The sequence below is a fragment of the Somniosus microcephalus genome, chromosome 12 (assembly GCF_052327205.1).
Source record: "Somniosus microcephalus isolate GS21.2 chromosome 12, FLI_Smic_1.0, whole genome shotgun sequence".
NCBI classification, from domain to species: Eukaryota; Metazoa; Chordata; class Chondrichthyes; order Squaliformes; family Somniosidae; genus Somniosus; species Somniosus microcephalus.
In genome coordinates this window covers 69,597,331-69,613,256 of record NC_140998.1, presented here as the reverse complement: position 1 = coordinate 69,613,256, position 15,926 = coordinate 69,597,331, and the positions used below count along the sequence as shown (strand labels likewise).

General features: G+C 44.7%; 1 protein-coding gene across 17 annotated transcripts in view; it reads right to left on the bottom strand.

Annotated features, from left to right (window-relative positions):
- The window catches only part of mark3a (MAP/microtubule affinity-regulating kinase 3a), a 223,778-nt gene that overhangs the window by 87,997 nt on the left and 119,855 nt on the right, over positions 1 to 15,926 (bottom strand). The window lies entirely within an intron of this gene.

The window sequence follows — 15,926 nt, the reverse complement described above, 5'->3', positions numbered from 1 at the left end:
TAACCCTTGTTGTCTCCCTAGGCTAGAAGAAAAGCCAGGTAAGATATAGCTAGGCTTTAAGTAGCAGCTACATTGGCGCTGATTGCACAATTTTTTGAAACTAAACTGCCAGTTTAGCACTGTATTATACATATTTATTCTTTTGAGATTGAGATGTCCCCAAACCTTGGACCGTTTTGCTGTAGAATTCGGCTGATGTTGGCACAGAAATTTGCCTTTGTGTGCCGTTGAATTCTTGGAGCCCAGAGTATAATAAAACACATCCTAATTAAATATTTTGATATTAAGTCCTGTACTTGTATACTCACAAGTACATTTTCCTACTGCTTGTAGCCAGTTACAAAGAAAAGAGGCATAAGTAGGTTTGGACACTGAATTGTTGGATGTGTCATACTATATTCAGTACTCTGAAAGCACAATCAATTACCCTAGCTGGTCAGAAAGGATGTCCTCATAACAATCCAACTGACGGGAGGGCGGAAATGGGAACTGGGATGTTCAACCCAACTTCTCAAATCCAAACTCAACTACAAAGAACTCTCACATTGGTCATCTTGTATTAAAATGAACAATCGATTTCCGTTCCAACATATTGCCAGACTGGTTAAGGTTTTCAAGCTAAACACAATATTGAATCAGTGAATCAAAGTGACTAATGAAGTGAGTTGAGTAGAATAAAAGGCAAATGGTACTATTCAGAGCTGCGGAGCTCTAATTTTTAAATGACATAATTATGTGCTGAGACTGTAAGCACTGAAACATTAGGTCACAGCTTCCAACATTTTAATCTTTAATGTCGAGTGCATGCTTTTTTATAATGTTTGTCAACTGCTGTACTACTTAGGTTTAGAATTAAATCTCTTTTTTTAAGTTTTGGTAATCAATTTCATTTCTTTTTGAAGTTGGGTAATCAAGTCACAATATTCTATCTACTTTGGTAGAACCATTGTAAACCAATTTCTAAGAACACATGTGAACATTATGAGATCTGTACCTTTTATTGGGACAGAGTAGTTTGTTGCACATTACTAAAACAGATCAAAGGGAGCCATTTAATGGTTTACAATAAATATTTACTTGTTAATATCTTTCAATGTGCAGTGCTGGGTGATACAAGTCTAAGATTAGAGTTGCTAATGATAGTGTCCCAAATAGGGGGAATTGAAAGCATGATTTAAGCAACATTTCTATTTGTGCTTTGATGCCATTTAGAATGTGCAAGTACTTTGTTTATAAAATGTAGTATTGATAAACCGACTTGTCTTATGGTGCTTAGAGGACACCCTAGGCCAGATACACTAGCAGATGGAATAGTAGGCCTATTGTGTCTCTGTAAATAACATTGTCAGGGAAACACTATCAGGTTGTTGCTGACCAAGACCAGTGATTGCAGCTGTACATAGTAACATATTAACAGTGTCAGGCAGAAGACAACCGTCGGTCCATCTAGCCTACTTACCCGAAGTAACTGCTTGTCCGGCATACAGTTCTGGGTGAGCAAAAATTTTCTCCAATTAAATATTGGGAAAACCAAAGCCTTTGTTTTCGGTCCCCGCCACAAATTCTGTTCCCTAGCCAGTGACTCCATCCCTCTCCCTAACATCTGTCTGAGGCTGAACCACACTGTTCGCAACCTTGGTGTCATATCTGACCCGGAAATGAACTTCCAACCACACATCCGCAGCATAACAAAGACCGCCTACTTCCACCTCCGTAACATCGCCCGTCTCCGCCCTTGCCTCACATCATCCGCTGCTGAAACCCTCATCCATGCCTTTGTTACCTCGAGACTTGACTATTCCAACCCACTCCTGGTTGGTCTCCCACGCTCCACCCTACGCAAACTTGAGGTCATCCAAAACTCAGCTGCCCGTGTCCTAACTCACACCAAGTCCCGTTCGCCCATCATCCCTGTACTCGGTGACCTACATTGGCACCCGGTTAAGCAGCGCCTCGATTTCAAAATTCTCATCCTTGTTTTCAAATCCCTCCATGGCCTCGCCCCTTCCTATCTCTGTAATCTCCTTCAGCCCCACAACCCCCAGCGATATCTGCACTCCTCTAATTCTGCCCAATTATAAATCGCTCAACCATTGGTGGCCGTGCCTTCTGTTGCCTAGGCCCTAAGCTCTGGAATTCCCTGCCTAAACCTGTCTGCCTCGCTACCTCTCTTCCCTCCTTTAAGACGCTCCTTAAAACCTAACTCTGACCAAGCTTTTGGTCACTTGACCTAATTTATCCTTATGTAGATCGGTGTCAAATTTTTTGTCTTAAAATACTCCTATGCAGCGCCTTGGGACGTTTTACTACGTTAAAGGTGCTATATAAATACAAGTTGTTGTTGAAGATCCCTTGGTACATTTCGAACAACCCTGAATCCCATTTGTTGGTAAGAACTTGTACAGCTCCTTCTTGAAACCCATTAAGCTTTCTTGTTCCACCACCTGTTGGTTATGATTATTGAAAATAGCAGATCAAGAGGAGGAGATAAAGTATACTGTATTTTCTTAAAAAATGAATCATCTGTATCTTATTGGATATTAGCTTTCTATCTCCATCACAGATAGGGCCATCTCAGACCACCTCCCTGTATCCCTCACCACCCACATCTATCTTTGGTTGCCTCCAGCAAACCCTTTACTCTCTCCCATCCTGGTTGCTCCCCCTGGTATAGCCCCATCTTTCTTCCCTCAAGTCTAAGAGGTGCATATTTAAAGGTATCTGGTGCACAAATGGTGTAGCCATCCATCACCATATCTAGCTGGACCACATCAAGCACTATCCGACCTCATGCTTCTCAACCAAAACTACCCATTACTCCAGAATCAACCTGCAGGACAAAGATAACCCCCAGCTTCTTTTCTCCATTACTAACTGTCGCTTTAAACCCCTCTCCCCATCACTCTCCACTTTCACAAGTGCAAGGAGCTCATGGGCTTCTTTGTCATTACGATTGAGACCATCTGTTCAGCTGCCTCTACTGGTCTCTCCTTCGTTGTTCAGCCCTTCCTTGGTTCACTCATACCTGTACAAGTGTAGACAGAGCCTCTCCAGCAATTACTTCTCTTCCCACCTCTGCAATCCACCCAAGAATCTATCCTTGACCCCATCTTTCTCATCTGTACACTGCCCCTTGGCAACATCACCCACAGGCACGGGTTCAGCTTCCACATGTATGCTGACAACACCTAGATTTACCTCTCTCAACCCCTCCACTGCCTCTGTGTTGTCAGATTGCTTGTCCAATATCTAGTCATGGATGGGCTGAGATTTTTATCATTGAAAGACTAAAGCCACCATCTCTGTACCCCACAACAAACTCCATATCCCCACCTCCGATTCCATCCCCCTACCCGGCCACTGTCTTGGGCTGAAACAGACTGCTCGCAATCTCAAGTGTTCTATTTGAGCCTGAGTGGAGCTGCCGATCCCATATACTCTCCATCACTAAGACCATCTACTTCCACCTCTATAATATCGCCTGCCTCCTTCTCAGCTCACCTATCAGTGAATCACTCATCCATGATTTGGTCACCTCCAGACTCAACTATTCCAATGTTCTCCTAATTAGCCTCCAATCCTCCACACTCCTGTTCACCTCTAATCCTGTCCTTGCTGACCTACATTGGCTCCTGGTCCCCCAACATTTCCAATTTAAAATTCTTATTCTCGTGTATAAATTCCTTCATGGCCTCGCCCCTCCCTATCTGAGTAAACTTTACCAGTCCTAGACACCCATCCTCCATCCCTCCCCCCACCCCCCCAAACTCTTTGTTCCTTTCACTCTGGCCTTTCTTCACCCACTGACGGCCGTGCCTTCAGCCATCTAGGTCCTATGCTTTGGAGATCCCTCCATAAACCCTTCCACCTTTCCACCTATTTCTTCTCCTTTAAGACCCTCCTTAAAACCCACCCTTGACTAAGTTTTTTGGTCACCACTCCTAATATCTTCTATGACAGCATCCATTTTTGTCTGATTATGCCTTTGTGAAGCATCATGTGATGTTTTTCTACATTAAAGATAACTAAAGTAAGAGTAGGGCCTATTAGGGACCATAAAGGTAACCTGTGTGTGGAGGCGGAAGACATGGGTATGGTTCTTAATGAATACTTTGCGTCTGTTTTCACAAAAGAGAGGGACAATACAGACATTGCAATCAGGGAGGAGGAGTGTGAAATATTAGATGAAATAAACATAAACATAGTGAGAGAGGAAGTATTAAGCGGTTTAGCATCTTTCAAAGTGGATAAATCCCCAGGCCCGGATGAAATGCATCCCAGACTGTTAAGAGAAGTAAGAGAGGAAATAGCAGAGGCTCTGACCATCATTTTCCAATCCTCTCTGGCTACAGGTGTGGTGCCAGAGGACTGGAGGGCTGCTAATGTGGTACCGTTGTTCAAAAAGGGAGAAAGGGATGGACCGAGTAATTACAGGCCAGTCAGCCTAACCTCGGTGGTGGGAAAATTACTGGAAAAAATTCTGAGGGACAGGATAAATCTAGAAAGACACGGATTAATCAGGGACAGTCAGCATGGATTAGTTAAGGGAAGGTTGTGTTTGACTAACTTGACTGAATTTTTTGAGGAGGTAACAAGGAGGGTCAATGAGGGTAGTGCGTTTGATGTAGTCTATATGGATTTTAGCAAGGCTTTTGATAAGGTCCCGCATGGCAGACTGGTCATGAAAGGAAAAACCCATGGGATCCAAGGCAAAGTGGCAAGTTGGATCCAAAATTGGCTCAGAGGCAGGAAACAAAGGGTAATGGTCGAAGGGTGTTTGTGTGACTGGAAGGCGGTTTCCAGTGGGGTTCCGCAGGACTCTGTACTGGGTCCTTTGCTTTTTGTGGTATACATCAATGATTTGGACTTGAATGTAGGAAGTATGATTAAGAAGTTTGCAGATGATACAAAAATTTGCCGTGTGGTTGATAATGAAGAAGAAAGCTATAGACTGCAGGAAGATATCAATGGACTGGTCAGGTGGGCAGAACAGTGGCAAATAGAATTCAATCTGGAGAAGTGTGAGGTAATGCATTTAGGAAGGGCTAACAAGGCAAGGGAATACACAATAAATGGTAGGACACAGAAGTGCAGAGGATCAGATGGACCTTGGAGTGCATGTCCACAGATCCCTGAAGGTATCAGGACAGGTAGATAAGGTGGTTAAGAAGGCATACGGGATACTTGCCTTTATTAGCCGAGGCATAGAATATAAGAGCAGGGAGGTTATGCTTGAACTGTATAAAACACTAGTTAGGCCACAGCTAGAACACTGCGTGCAGTTCTGGTCACCACATTACAGGAAGGATGTGATTGCACTAGAGAGGGTGCAGAGGAAATTTACGAGGATGTTGCCTGAGCTGGGGAATTTTAGCTATGAGGAAAAATTGGATAGGCTGGGGTTGTTTTCTTTGGAACAGAGGAGGCTGAGGGGAGACCTAATTGAGATGTATAAAATTATGAGGGGTCTAGATAGAGTGAATAGGAAGGACCTATTTCCCTGAGCAGAAGGGTCAATAACAGGGGGGCATAGATTTAAAGTAATTGGTAGGAGGTTTAGAGGGGATTTGAGGAGACATTTTTTCACCCAGAGGGTGGTGGGGGTCTGGAACTCATTGCCTGAAAGGGTGGTAGAGGCAGAAACCCTCATCACATTTAAGAAGTACTTGGATATGCACTTGCCATAACCTACAAGGCTACGGACCAAGTGCTGGAAAGTGGGATTAGGGTGGATAGCTCTTTGTCGGTCGGCACGGACAAGATGGGCCAAATGGCCCCCTTCTGTACTGTAAATGTCTATGATTCTATGAAAGATACTATATAAATGCAAGTTGTTGTTAGCTTTAGAAACACCAATAGAGAAAGTGGAACAGTTCTTTGAAGGCCAACTCCCACTTACAGGCAAAATTTCCTCCTTAAAAATTGGATTTGTGGGCCACCATTTCTCTCTGTTTCAAACAATCAAACCATCTATTACTAAAATATTTTCCATTTAAATATTCTACCAATAAAATAATAGAAATCGGTCACAGCTAGCACTGAAATACAGTATTTCAAATTGTCAGTTTTACTCAAGTTGCTTTTCCTCTAAAAACTTAATTTTGAAGACCTTAAAGTATTTATGTATATCATATTATCAGTGTCTGAACAAGCAATACCAGGTACTCCAATCACTTGCCTCGATTCTGCTTTTGGCACTGGAAACCCACCCACCCCAGCCGTCTGTTATCCTCCACTTACACTACCAGGCTAGTAGCGGACTCAGTTCCATCATGGATTACATTGTGGTTCAAATAAGAATGTTGAAACTCTGGCAAATTATACAATTTGAATTCATACCAGCATGAAGATCCCTGTCAGGGGTTAGTTTCCGATCCATGGCACCGTAAAACAGTTCAAACTGGCTAACTCCCCTCTCCTCAAAAGGTCTGGTGTATTACCTACTAGCTGAAGTGCCCGGCAGTGCCGAGGCTTTTTCGAGGGCATGTTGTTGTTGGAAGAGAGAGAGAGAGAGCGACTGGGGGGAAGAGAGGGAGGAGAGGGGTGGGGGGAAGAGAGGGAGGGGAGGAGAGGGAGGGGAGGGGAGGGGAGGGGAGGGAGGGGAGGGGAGGGAGGGGGAGGGCGGGGAAGGGGGGAGGGGGGGGAAGGGGGGAGGGCGGGGAAGGGAGGGCGGGGGGAGGGGAGGGGGGAAGGAAGGGAGGGAGGGGGGAAGGGAGGGCAGGGGAGGGGAAGGGAGGGAGGGGGGGAAGGGAGGGAGGGGGGGAAGGGAGGGCAGGGGAGGGAAGGGAGGGCGGGGGGGAGGGGAGGGAGGGGAAGGGAGGGTGGGGGGGGAGGGGGAGGGGGGGGGGAGGGAGGGGCGGGGAGGGGAGGGGGGATGGAGGGCGGAGGGGAGGGAGGGCGGCGGGCGCTCCCCCCCCCCCCCCAAGGGTCGCGCCCCCCCCCCCCCGGAGGTGAAGACCGGCGATTGCGCGCGCAGCAGGAGCTGAGACGCGGCGTCTCTCTCGGCCGGCGGGCCCGGTTGCCAGGGCAACCGTGACGCTGACCAAGCCAGAGAGAGAGACGCCGCGTCTCAGCTGCTCCTGCTGCGCGCGCGCCCCCCCCCCCCCCGAGGGTCGCGGCCCCCCCCCCCGAGGGTCGCGGCCGCCCCCCCCCTCCCCCCGAGGTGAAGACCGCCGATTGCGCCCGTTGCCAGGGTAACGCTGGACGCTCAGCAAGCCCCGGCAGAGAGAGACGTCTCAGCTCCTGCTGCGCGCGCACCCTAGCGGCGCTGGGCTGAGGCTCGGCCCTCCAGCCTTCGAGTGGGGCCGGGAGGTGCCTAGCTCGGGCGTGGGTGCGGAGGAGACGCCGAGGCTTCTAGGCCTACCTGGAGAAACGGGGAAAGGTAGGAAAATTAATGAGATTAGATAAGTTAATTACTTTCTAAATCATTTTTTTTAAAAACAGTATGTGTTTTAAAAGCAACGTTTTTTTTTTAAGACGCAGAAAGCGGGAAAAAGAAAGGAAAAGTTTGGAATCAAGATGGCGGCGACTCACCTCGATTCAGAACGATAAAGCCCGGCCACACGCGCACCGATTGGCCCGGCGGCACACGCCAGCAACCCGGCGTACGATTGGTCGAGCTCGAGGTCACTCTGTCGCTAATGAGCGGATAATGAGATGCTAATGAGCGGAATGTTGAAGGTTTTTGGGATACCACGGGCGCAATTTTAGCCCGGCCGAAACGTAAATACGCTTAAAACCGTCTCGGAAGCGTAAGCTTTCTTTGGAGGTAACGCGCGCATAGGTACGCCCTGTAACTTTCGAGTGCATACCCGCAACGGACACGCGATGACAGACAGATAGACAGATAGACAGACAGACAGATAGACAGATAGAAAGACAGAATGACAGAAGTACCGATTTATATATATAGATGCTAGTTTCCCTTCCCCTTTGATTTTTAGTAGCAACACGTTATATATTTAATGCAACAATTCAGTGAAACATTCTTCCCAGAAACAAACATTTGAAATATGCAAAGGCTAACTTATGTGCAATACCTGTTGAACACATGTATTGTGTTTGGGGGAAACTGGGAAACATCTTTTCCCTCTTGTTACGGGGAACAACCGTGTGCATTTACCAGATACTGTACAGTGCATGTGCACTAGTCAAGACCCAACAATACAGCCACCCTGCATGTAAAATTGGGACAAGTCAATTCCCAATTAGGAAGTCTAGTCTGAGGCATGAAACAATAGATTTTATACGAAAAGGCTAGAGGGATTTTATAAGAACACAGCTGAAAATCTAGTCGGTGATTAAGACCTTGCTTGGTCCAGAATGCCAACCTTCATTTTAAATGACATAACTATGGTTAGTGTTTAAAAGTATATCCATTCCATAAAGGATGCATCTCAGTTATGACTATGACGTGGTAAATGCAATTACACTGTAACAGTTTTCATTAGAAACACCAGAAACCCATCAACTATCAATTTTTTTTAACCGATGCTGTGCATCAAACTATTTTGTATGGGGAGCACCCACACAACTTAAACAGCAGCATCTCGCCCCATTTTTAATTTCCCCTCAAGGCAACCACAGCATTGAAAACTCTGGCAACATAAAACAGGAACTGCATTGTAGAATATCTAGGTGACGCAATTACATTATTGGATTTCATACTACAGGTAGACTATCCTTTATCCGCACTTCTGAAAACCGAAAACCTCTGAAAACCGAAAGTTTTTTTTGTGGAGCATAAGTCGTGCGCACGACATAACCCGAGTGGCGCCAAACATGACCCGACACGGCCGATGCTTTTCTGACCTGATTTGCGGGCCAGCTTAGCGTAGGAGTCAGCCGATATCCGGCTTTCCCACAACTGGCAGCGGCAGTCGAGCCCCAGACCCCCGCTAAGTCAAGGAATTCAGATACGGAGCCAGGGGAGCTGTAAACAGACTGGGAGCGGCAGCGCAGAGAAGCAGGAAGGGGAATGAGACACGGAGCAGGGGGAGCTGTAAACAGACTGTGAGCGGCAGCACAGAGAAGCAGGAAGGGGAATGAGACACGGAACAGTCGCAAGAGGTAGCCTGAACTTTTAAAATTTATATTAAATACAAATACTAATTACCAAATTAATTTAATGTTCAGAGTTTCCCAGTCTGAAATAATACCTTCTGAAATCCAAAAATTTCCGAAAACCGAAACACAGCTGGTCCCAAGGTTTTTGGATAAGGGATAGTCAACCTGTATACTTGTTTCAACTGGACCAGCATTCTCAGTGTTGTTGTATAGTTAAGTAACCCATTTATTTTGGGGAATCCCCCATTGAAGGGTGTTGTCATTATTTATTTATTTATCTTTTTAAAAAGGGATTAAGATTATGTTTAAGCCATTTTGTTTTAAAGCTGAAAAGGAAAGAAAGTGAACACATGGTTGGGAGGAGTACTGGGGTCAGTTATGAGAAAGAGCTGAACATATGCAGCAAAATGGTAAATTGCCATCTGTGTTGTAAATGAAACTCACAGGGTAGAGCTCAGCAAAGCACTGCCTAGTTTATTACGCAAGAAAAGGGGATAGACTTTTTCACCCCGCCTTTCATTCAATTTTTCCTTTCCAAATTGGTTGGCTTTCAGTCTCCAATTCATTTTTCTTTATACAAAGGTAGATAATGAAGGTGATTTACAATTTCCAGCCAAAATGGGTGTGAAGTTCACATTCAATTCCACATTCAATTAGAGGGTGAGAAGGTTGGATCTCAAACAAGCGTGCTAAGCTTGAATAAAGGAGACTATGAAGGTATGAGAGCGGAATTGAGTAGATTGGATTGGGAAAATAGATTAAAGGGTAAGATGATACATGATCAGTGGTGTACATTTAAGGAGTTATTTTACAACTTCCAAAAAAAATATATTCCACTGAGAAGAAAAGGGTGTAAAAGAAAAGACAGCCATCCATGGCTAAGTAAAGAAATTAAGGATAGTATTCGACTAAAAACAAGGGCATATAAGGTAGCCAAATCTAGTGGGAGGATAGAGGATTGGGAAAAATTTAAAAGACAGCAAAAAATAACAAAAAGATTGATTAAGAAAGGGAAGATAGATTATGAAAGTAAATTAGCAAAAAATATAAAAACAGATAGTAAGAGTTTTTATAGTTATATAAAAAGAAAGAGTGGCTAAAGTAAATGTTGGTCCCTTAGAGGATGAGACCGGGAAATTAATGGTGGGAAATATGGAGATGGCAAAAACACTGAATGAATATTTTACATCAGTCTTTACAGTAGAAGACACTAAGAATATCCCAACACTGGACAAACAGGGGGCTAAAGGGGGGGAGGAGCTAAACACGATCAAAATCACTAAGGAAGTGGTACTCGGTAAAATAATGGGACTCAAGGCGGATAAATCACCTGGACCTGATGGCTTACATCCTAGGGTCTTGAGGGAAGTGGCGGCAGGGATTGTGGATGCATTGGTAATAATTTTCCAAAACTCCCTGGACTCGGCAAAGGTCCCGGCAGACTGGAAAACTGCTAATGTAACACCCTTATTTAAAAAGGGCAGTAGACGAAAGGCTGGAAACTATACACCGGTTAGCCTAACATCTGTGGTAGGTAAAATTTTGGAGTCCATTATTAAGGAGACAGTAACAGGACATTTGGATAATCATAATTTAATAGGACAAAGTCAGCATGGTTTTATGAAGGGGAAGTCATGTTTGACAAATTTGCTGGAGTTCTTTGAGGAAGTAACATATAGGGTGGATAAAGGGGAACCAGTGGACGTAGTGTATTTAGACTTCCAAAAGGCATTTGACAAGGTGCCACACAAAAGATTATTGCTTAAGATAAAAAATCACGGGATTGGGGGTAATATTCTGGCATGGATAGAGGATTGGCTATCTAACAGAAGGCAGAGAGTTGGGATAAATGGTTCATTCTCAGACTGGCAATCAGTAACTAGTGGTGTTCCGCAGGGGTCAGTGCTGGGTCCCCAACTCTTTACAATCTATATTAACGATTTGGAGGAGGGGACCGAGTGTAACATATCAAAGTTTGCAGATGATACTAAGATGGGAGGGAAAGTAGTGAGTGAGGAGGACATAAAAAACCTGCAAGAGGACATCGACAGGCTAAGTAAGTGGGCAGAGATTTGGCAGATGGAATACAATACTGGAAAGTGTGAGGTTATGCACTTTGGCAGGAAAAATCGTAGAGCAAGTTATTATCTTAATGGCAAGAAACTGGAAAGTACTGAAGTACAAAGGGATCTGGGGGTCCTGGTGCACGAAACTCAAAAGGTTAGTATGCAGGTGCAGCAAGTGATTAAGAAGGCAAATGGAATGTTGGCTTTCATTGCTAGGGGGATAGAATATAAAAATAGGGAGGTATTGCTTCAGTTGTACAAGGTATTGGTGAGACCCCAACTGGAATACTGCGTACAGTTTTGGTGTCCATACTTAAGAAAGGACATACTTGCTCTCGAGTCAGTACAAAGAAGGTTCACTCGGTTAATCCTGGGGATGAGGGGATGGACATATGAGGAGAGGTTGAGTAGATTGGGACTCTACTCATTGGAGTTCAGAAGAATGAGAGGCGATCTTATTGAAACATATAAGATTGTGAAGGGTTTGGATCGGGTGGATGCAGGGAAGATGTTCTCGATGATGGGTGAAACTAGAACTAGAGGGCATAGTCTTAGAGTAAGGGGCTGCTCTTTCAAAACTGAGATGAGGAGGAACTACTTCACTCAGAGGGTGGTAGGTCCATGGAATATGCTGCCCCAAAAAGCTGTAGAAGCTACATCATTACATAAATTTAAAACAGAAATAGACAGTTTCCTAGAAGTAAAGGGAATTAAGGGTTACGGGGAGCGCGCAGGAATTTGGACATGAGTCTAGTTTCGGATCGGTCATGGCCCTGTGGGTAGCGGAGCGGGCCCAGGGGCCGTGTAGCCTGATCCTGCTCCTATTTCGTGTGTCTAATTCTGTTAGATTCAGGAGATGGTTCTGTGATAGTGGATTGGCGGTTAGGATCAGATCAGCCATGATCTTATTGAATGGCGGAGCAGGCTCGAGGGGCCGATTGGCCTACTCCTGCCTGCTCCTATTTCTTATGTTCTTATGTTCTTATGTAAGTTGCCAGAACAACCTTGCCACCTACAGCTAGCATAGGAGGCTCGAACCATTTTCAGGTTCGGGACTCATCAGCATAATTCGGACATACTGCCGAGTACTCAATAAGCACTGGTGGGCAGCTCACCACACCAGGAGACAGGATGTCCAGAAGCTTCATGGGCAAGCTGAACCGGAAGACAGTAGAGGCAGTGTGTAGACAAGGGAAAGAGAGCCAAGAATGGAAAGGAGGCACCAGGCAGGATGGAGTGGTTGACTGTGTCGAGCACTGTAGAAAGGTCAAGGAGAACATGGAGAGATAATGTAAAGATGGCAGCATTCGCAATGTTACTCTGCACAGAAGTCCACACTTTTGTACAGTGTGTGCATGAAGCCAGCTAAGAGTCAAGGTGTTCAGGGAAACAAATTCATGTGTGATCTACAACTAGAGAGCTAACCATTTACATAGAGTAACACAGAATCTACAGCACAGAAACAGGTCATTCAGCACAACTGGTTTATGCTGGAGTTTGTACTCCACATGAGCCTCCACTCACTCAAATTACCTCTTCCCAACCTGCCCATTTCCTTCTATTCCCTTCTCCCTCGTGTATGCATGCAGCCTAACCTTAACTGTGTAAACGCTGTCTGCATCAACCACTCCATGTGGCAGCGAGTTCCACATTCTCACTACTCTCTGTGGAATGAAATTCCTCCTAAACTCTTTACTTGATCTGTTAGTGGTTATCTTATATTTAGGCCCCTTTGTCTAGACTCACCCACAAGTGGAAACAGTTTCTCCACGTCCATCCTATCAACCCCCTTCATAAATTTAAAGACCTCTATCATGTCTCCTCTTCGTCTTCTCTTTTCCAGAGAAAAGAGCTCCAGCCAGCTCAATCTTTCCTGATAGTCTCAATTCTGGTAACATCACTGGAAATCTTTTCTGCGTTTTCTCCAATGATTCAATATCCTTTTTGTAGTATGCAGACCAGAACTGTGCACAATACTCCAAGTGTGGCGTAATCAAGATTCTATATAAATTTAACATTACCTCCCTGCTATATTCTATTCCTCTAGAAATGAACCCCAGTACAGGAAACTTTCTGGTATCCGGCACTGACGGGACCGAGCTGGTGCCGTTAGATCAAAACTGCCATATAATCCAGCCCTAATGTTGAAACATACAGAGCTTTTCAGCTCCGTGTGAATCAACAAACCCTGTTGCTTAGCAACAGCTTCAAAACAGTCGGCTGCAGCTGCAAGCGTCTCTAGCTGAAGCTGTTGCTTAGCTACAGACCTTGCAGAGCCTGACTGGGGAAAAAAAAAGCAACGAGAAGTAAAAAAACCTATAGAAAACGGCTCCTGAATTTTGCCGGTAGATAGAGCTTTCCGGACTTTTAACCTCTGGTTAAACTAAAGTTTCCTGCACTTTGTTTGTACTCTATAGCCTCATCAAACTTGTGTTGCTACCTTTAGCAATTGATGTATCTGTATTTATAGATCTCTTTGCTCCTCTGCCCCATTTAGTTTCTTACCTTCCAAAGAACAAGTGGCCTCCTTATTCCTCCTACCAGTATACAGTGTATTGTTTTTCTTGATAGCAATGACCTCTTACTATCACTTCACTACATCTATCTGACTTCAAATAACCATAACATGGAAACTGCTCTTCGGCATAAAGTACAAGGGAAATATTTACATTCATTAAGTTTCCAGTCAATTGTTCACATAACACTTTTGACACAACATCAGATATACACCTATACTCCCAGCCTTCTTCACTCAAAGTCAGTAACTCAAGCTTGGGTACACTCAAGCAAACGGTGCGGCACTCACTGCTTCACCAGCTGAGCTCAGCTAACTTAATATTGTATAGAGCAGGGGTCAGAACCTAGGGCCTCCTAGATTACCAAACCACATGGGACATTTACCCAATGAGTCATCAGATTTTCTTATCAGTAAAAACAATAGTTTAAAACACTATTGACACTACTGTATTAACAAAGTTTGGCAGGAACAGGAGAAAGACTGGGATAGTTTATCCGTCTGCTTCCTCATATCTCACCCACCTGTAGGTGATTGTGGAATTAAATTAATTATGGTCAGAAACAGGTGTGCCGCTCAGACCATCATGTATATAAAGCTTTTTAAGATGTGGATATACAATATCCAGACTATATGTATGAGTAATGCTTAACACAGCAGGTAATGGCAATCTCGTTTCATAACCACAATTCTATTTTACAGATACAGTAATTAGTAACTACTCATATTTAAGGCTAAAGAGGACTTCAGTCATTTTGTCTAGTTTTCATTGAGACCAGGCTTATTCAGTACACCAGATAGACTGTTCCTCTTTTTTTACATATTAGATTCATTGCAACATATGCACTTGGAGTATATTACAGTAGCTTAAAGTTAAAGTAAGCATTATTTATCATCAAGGTAGAATCAACAAACTTTCAGCAGACTGATCATATCTGTGTCAATGCTAGCTCCACATTGGAGCTTTCTACTATATACTATTGTTCTGTTCTTTCACCATACTCGATATTTTTCCTCCAATTCTAATTCCCTCTTAAATGTCACAATGGACTCAGCTTCAGTAAGTGGCTATTCAAATAACCCTTTGCATGAAAACATTTCCCAAGCCTCCTGCTTAACCTTCCAGTACTAATTCTAAATTTATGCTCCAATTAACCAACCAGTGGAACTAATCTTTCACTATCTGTCCTCGCAAAGCCTCAAGACTTCTGAGCTCATCGTGTCCATGAGACCTACCCTTGACCCTATTCCCATCAAACTGCTAACCAACCAACTTCCCTTCCTGACCCCCATGTTAGCTGATATTGTTAACGGCTCCCTCTCCTCAGGTACTGTCTACCCTCCACCACCTTCAAATCTGCCATCATCACTTCTCTCCTCAAAAAAACACCCTTTGACCCCTCTGTCCTTGTAAACTACCACCCCATTTCCAATCTCCCTTTCCTCTCCAAAATCCTTGAATGTGTTGCCTTCCAAATCCATGCCCATCTTTCCTGCAACTCCATGTTAAACCCCTCCAATCAGATTTCCGTCCCGCCACAGCACCGAAACTGCACTTATCAAATTGACAAATGACATTAAATGTGACTGTGACAATGGTAAACTATCCCCCCTCCTCCTCTCGCCCTGTCTGCAGCCTTTGACACAGTTGACCACACTATTCTCCTCCAACACCTCTCCACCGTCGTCCAGCTGGGTGGGACTGCCTTCACCTGATTCCATTCTTATCTATCCAGTCGTAGCCAGAGAATCACCTACAATGGCTTCTCTTCCCGCTCCGTTACTTCCGGAGACCCCAAGGATCTATCCTTGGCGCCCTCCTATTTCCCATCTACATACAGCCCCTCGGCAGCATCATCCAAAAACACGTCAGGTTCCACACGTACGCTGACAACACCCAGCTCTACCTCACACTGATTTGTCACACTGCTTGTCTCACAGCCAGTCCTGGATGAGCAGAAATATCCTCCAACTAAATATTGGGAAGACTGAAGTCATGTCTTCAGTCCCCGCCACAAATTCCATTCCCTAGCCACAGACTCCATCCCTCTCCCTGATCACTGTCTGAGGCTGAACTAGACTGTTCACAACCTCAGCATCTTATGTGATCCTGATATGAGCTCCCGTCCACATACCTGCTCAAACGCCAGGACCACCTACTTCCACCTCCGTAACATCGCCCATCTCTGCCCCGCCTCAGCTCATCTGCTGCTGAAACCCTCATCCATGCCTTTGTTACCTCTAGATTTGATTATTCCAATGCTCTCCTGACCAGCCTC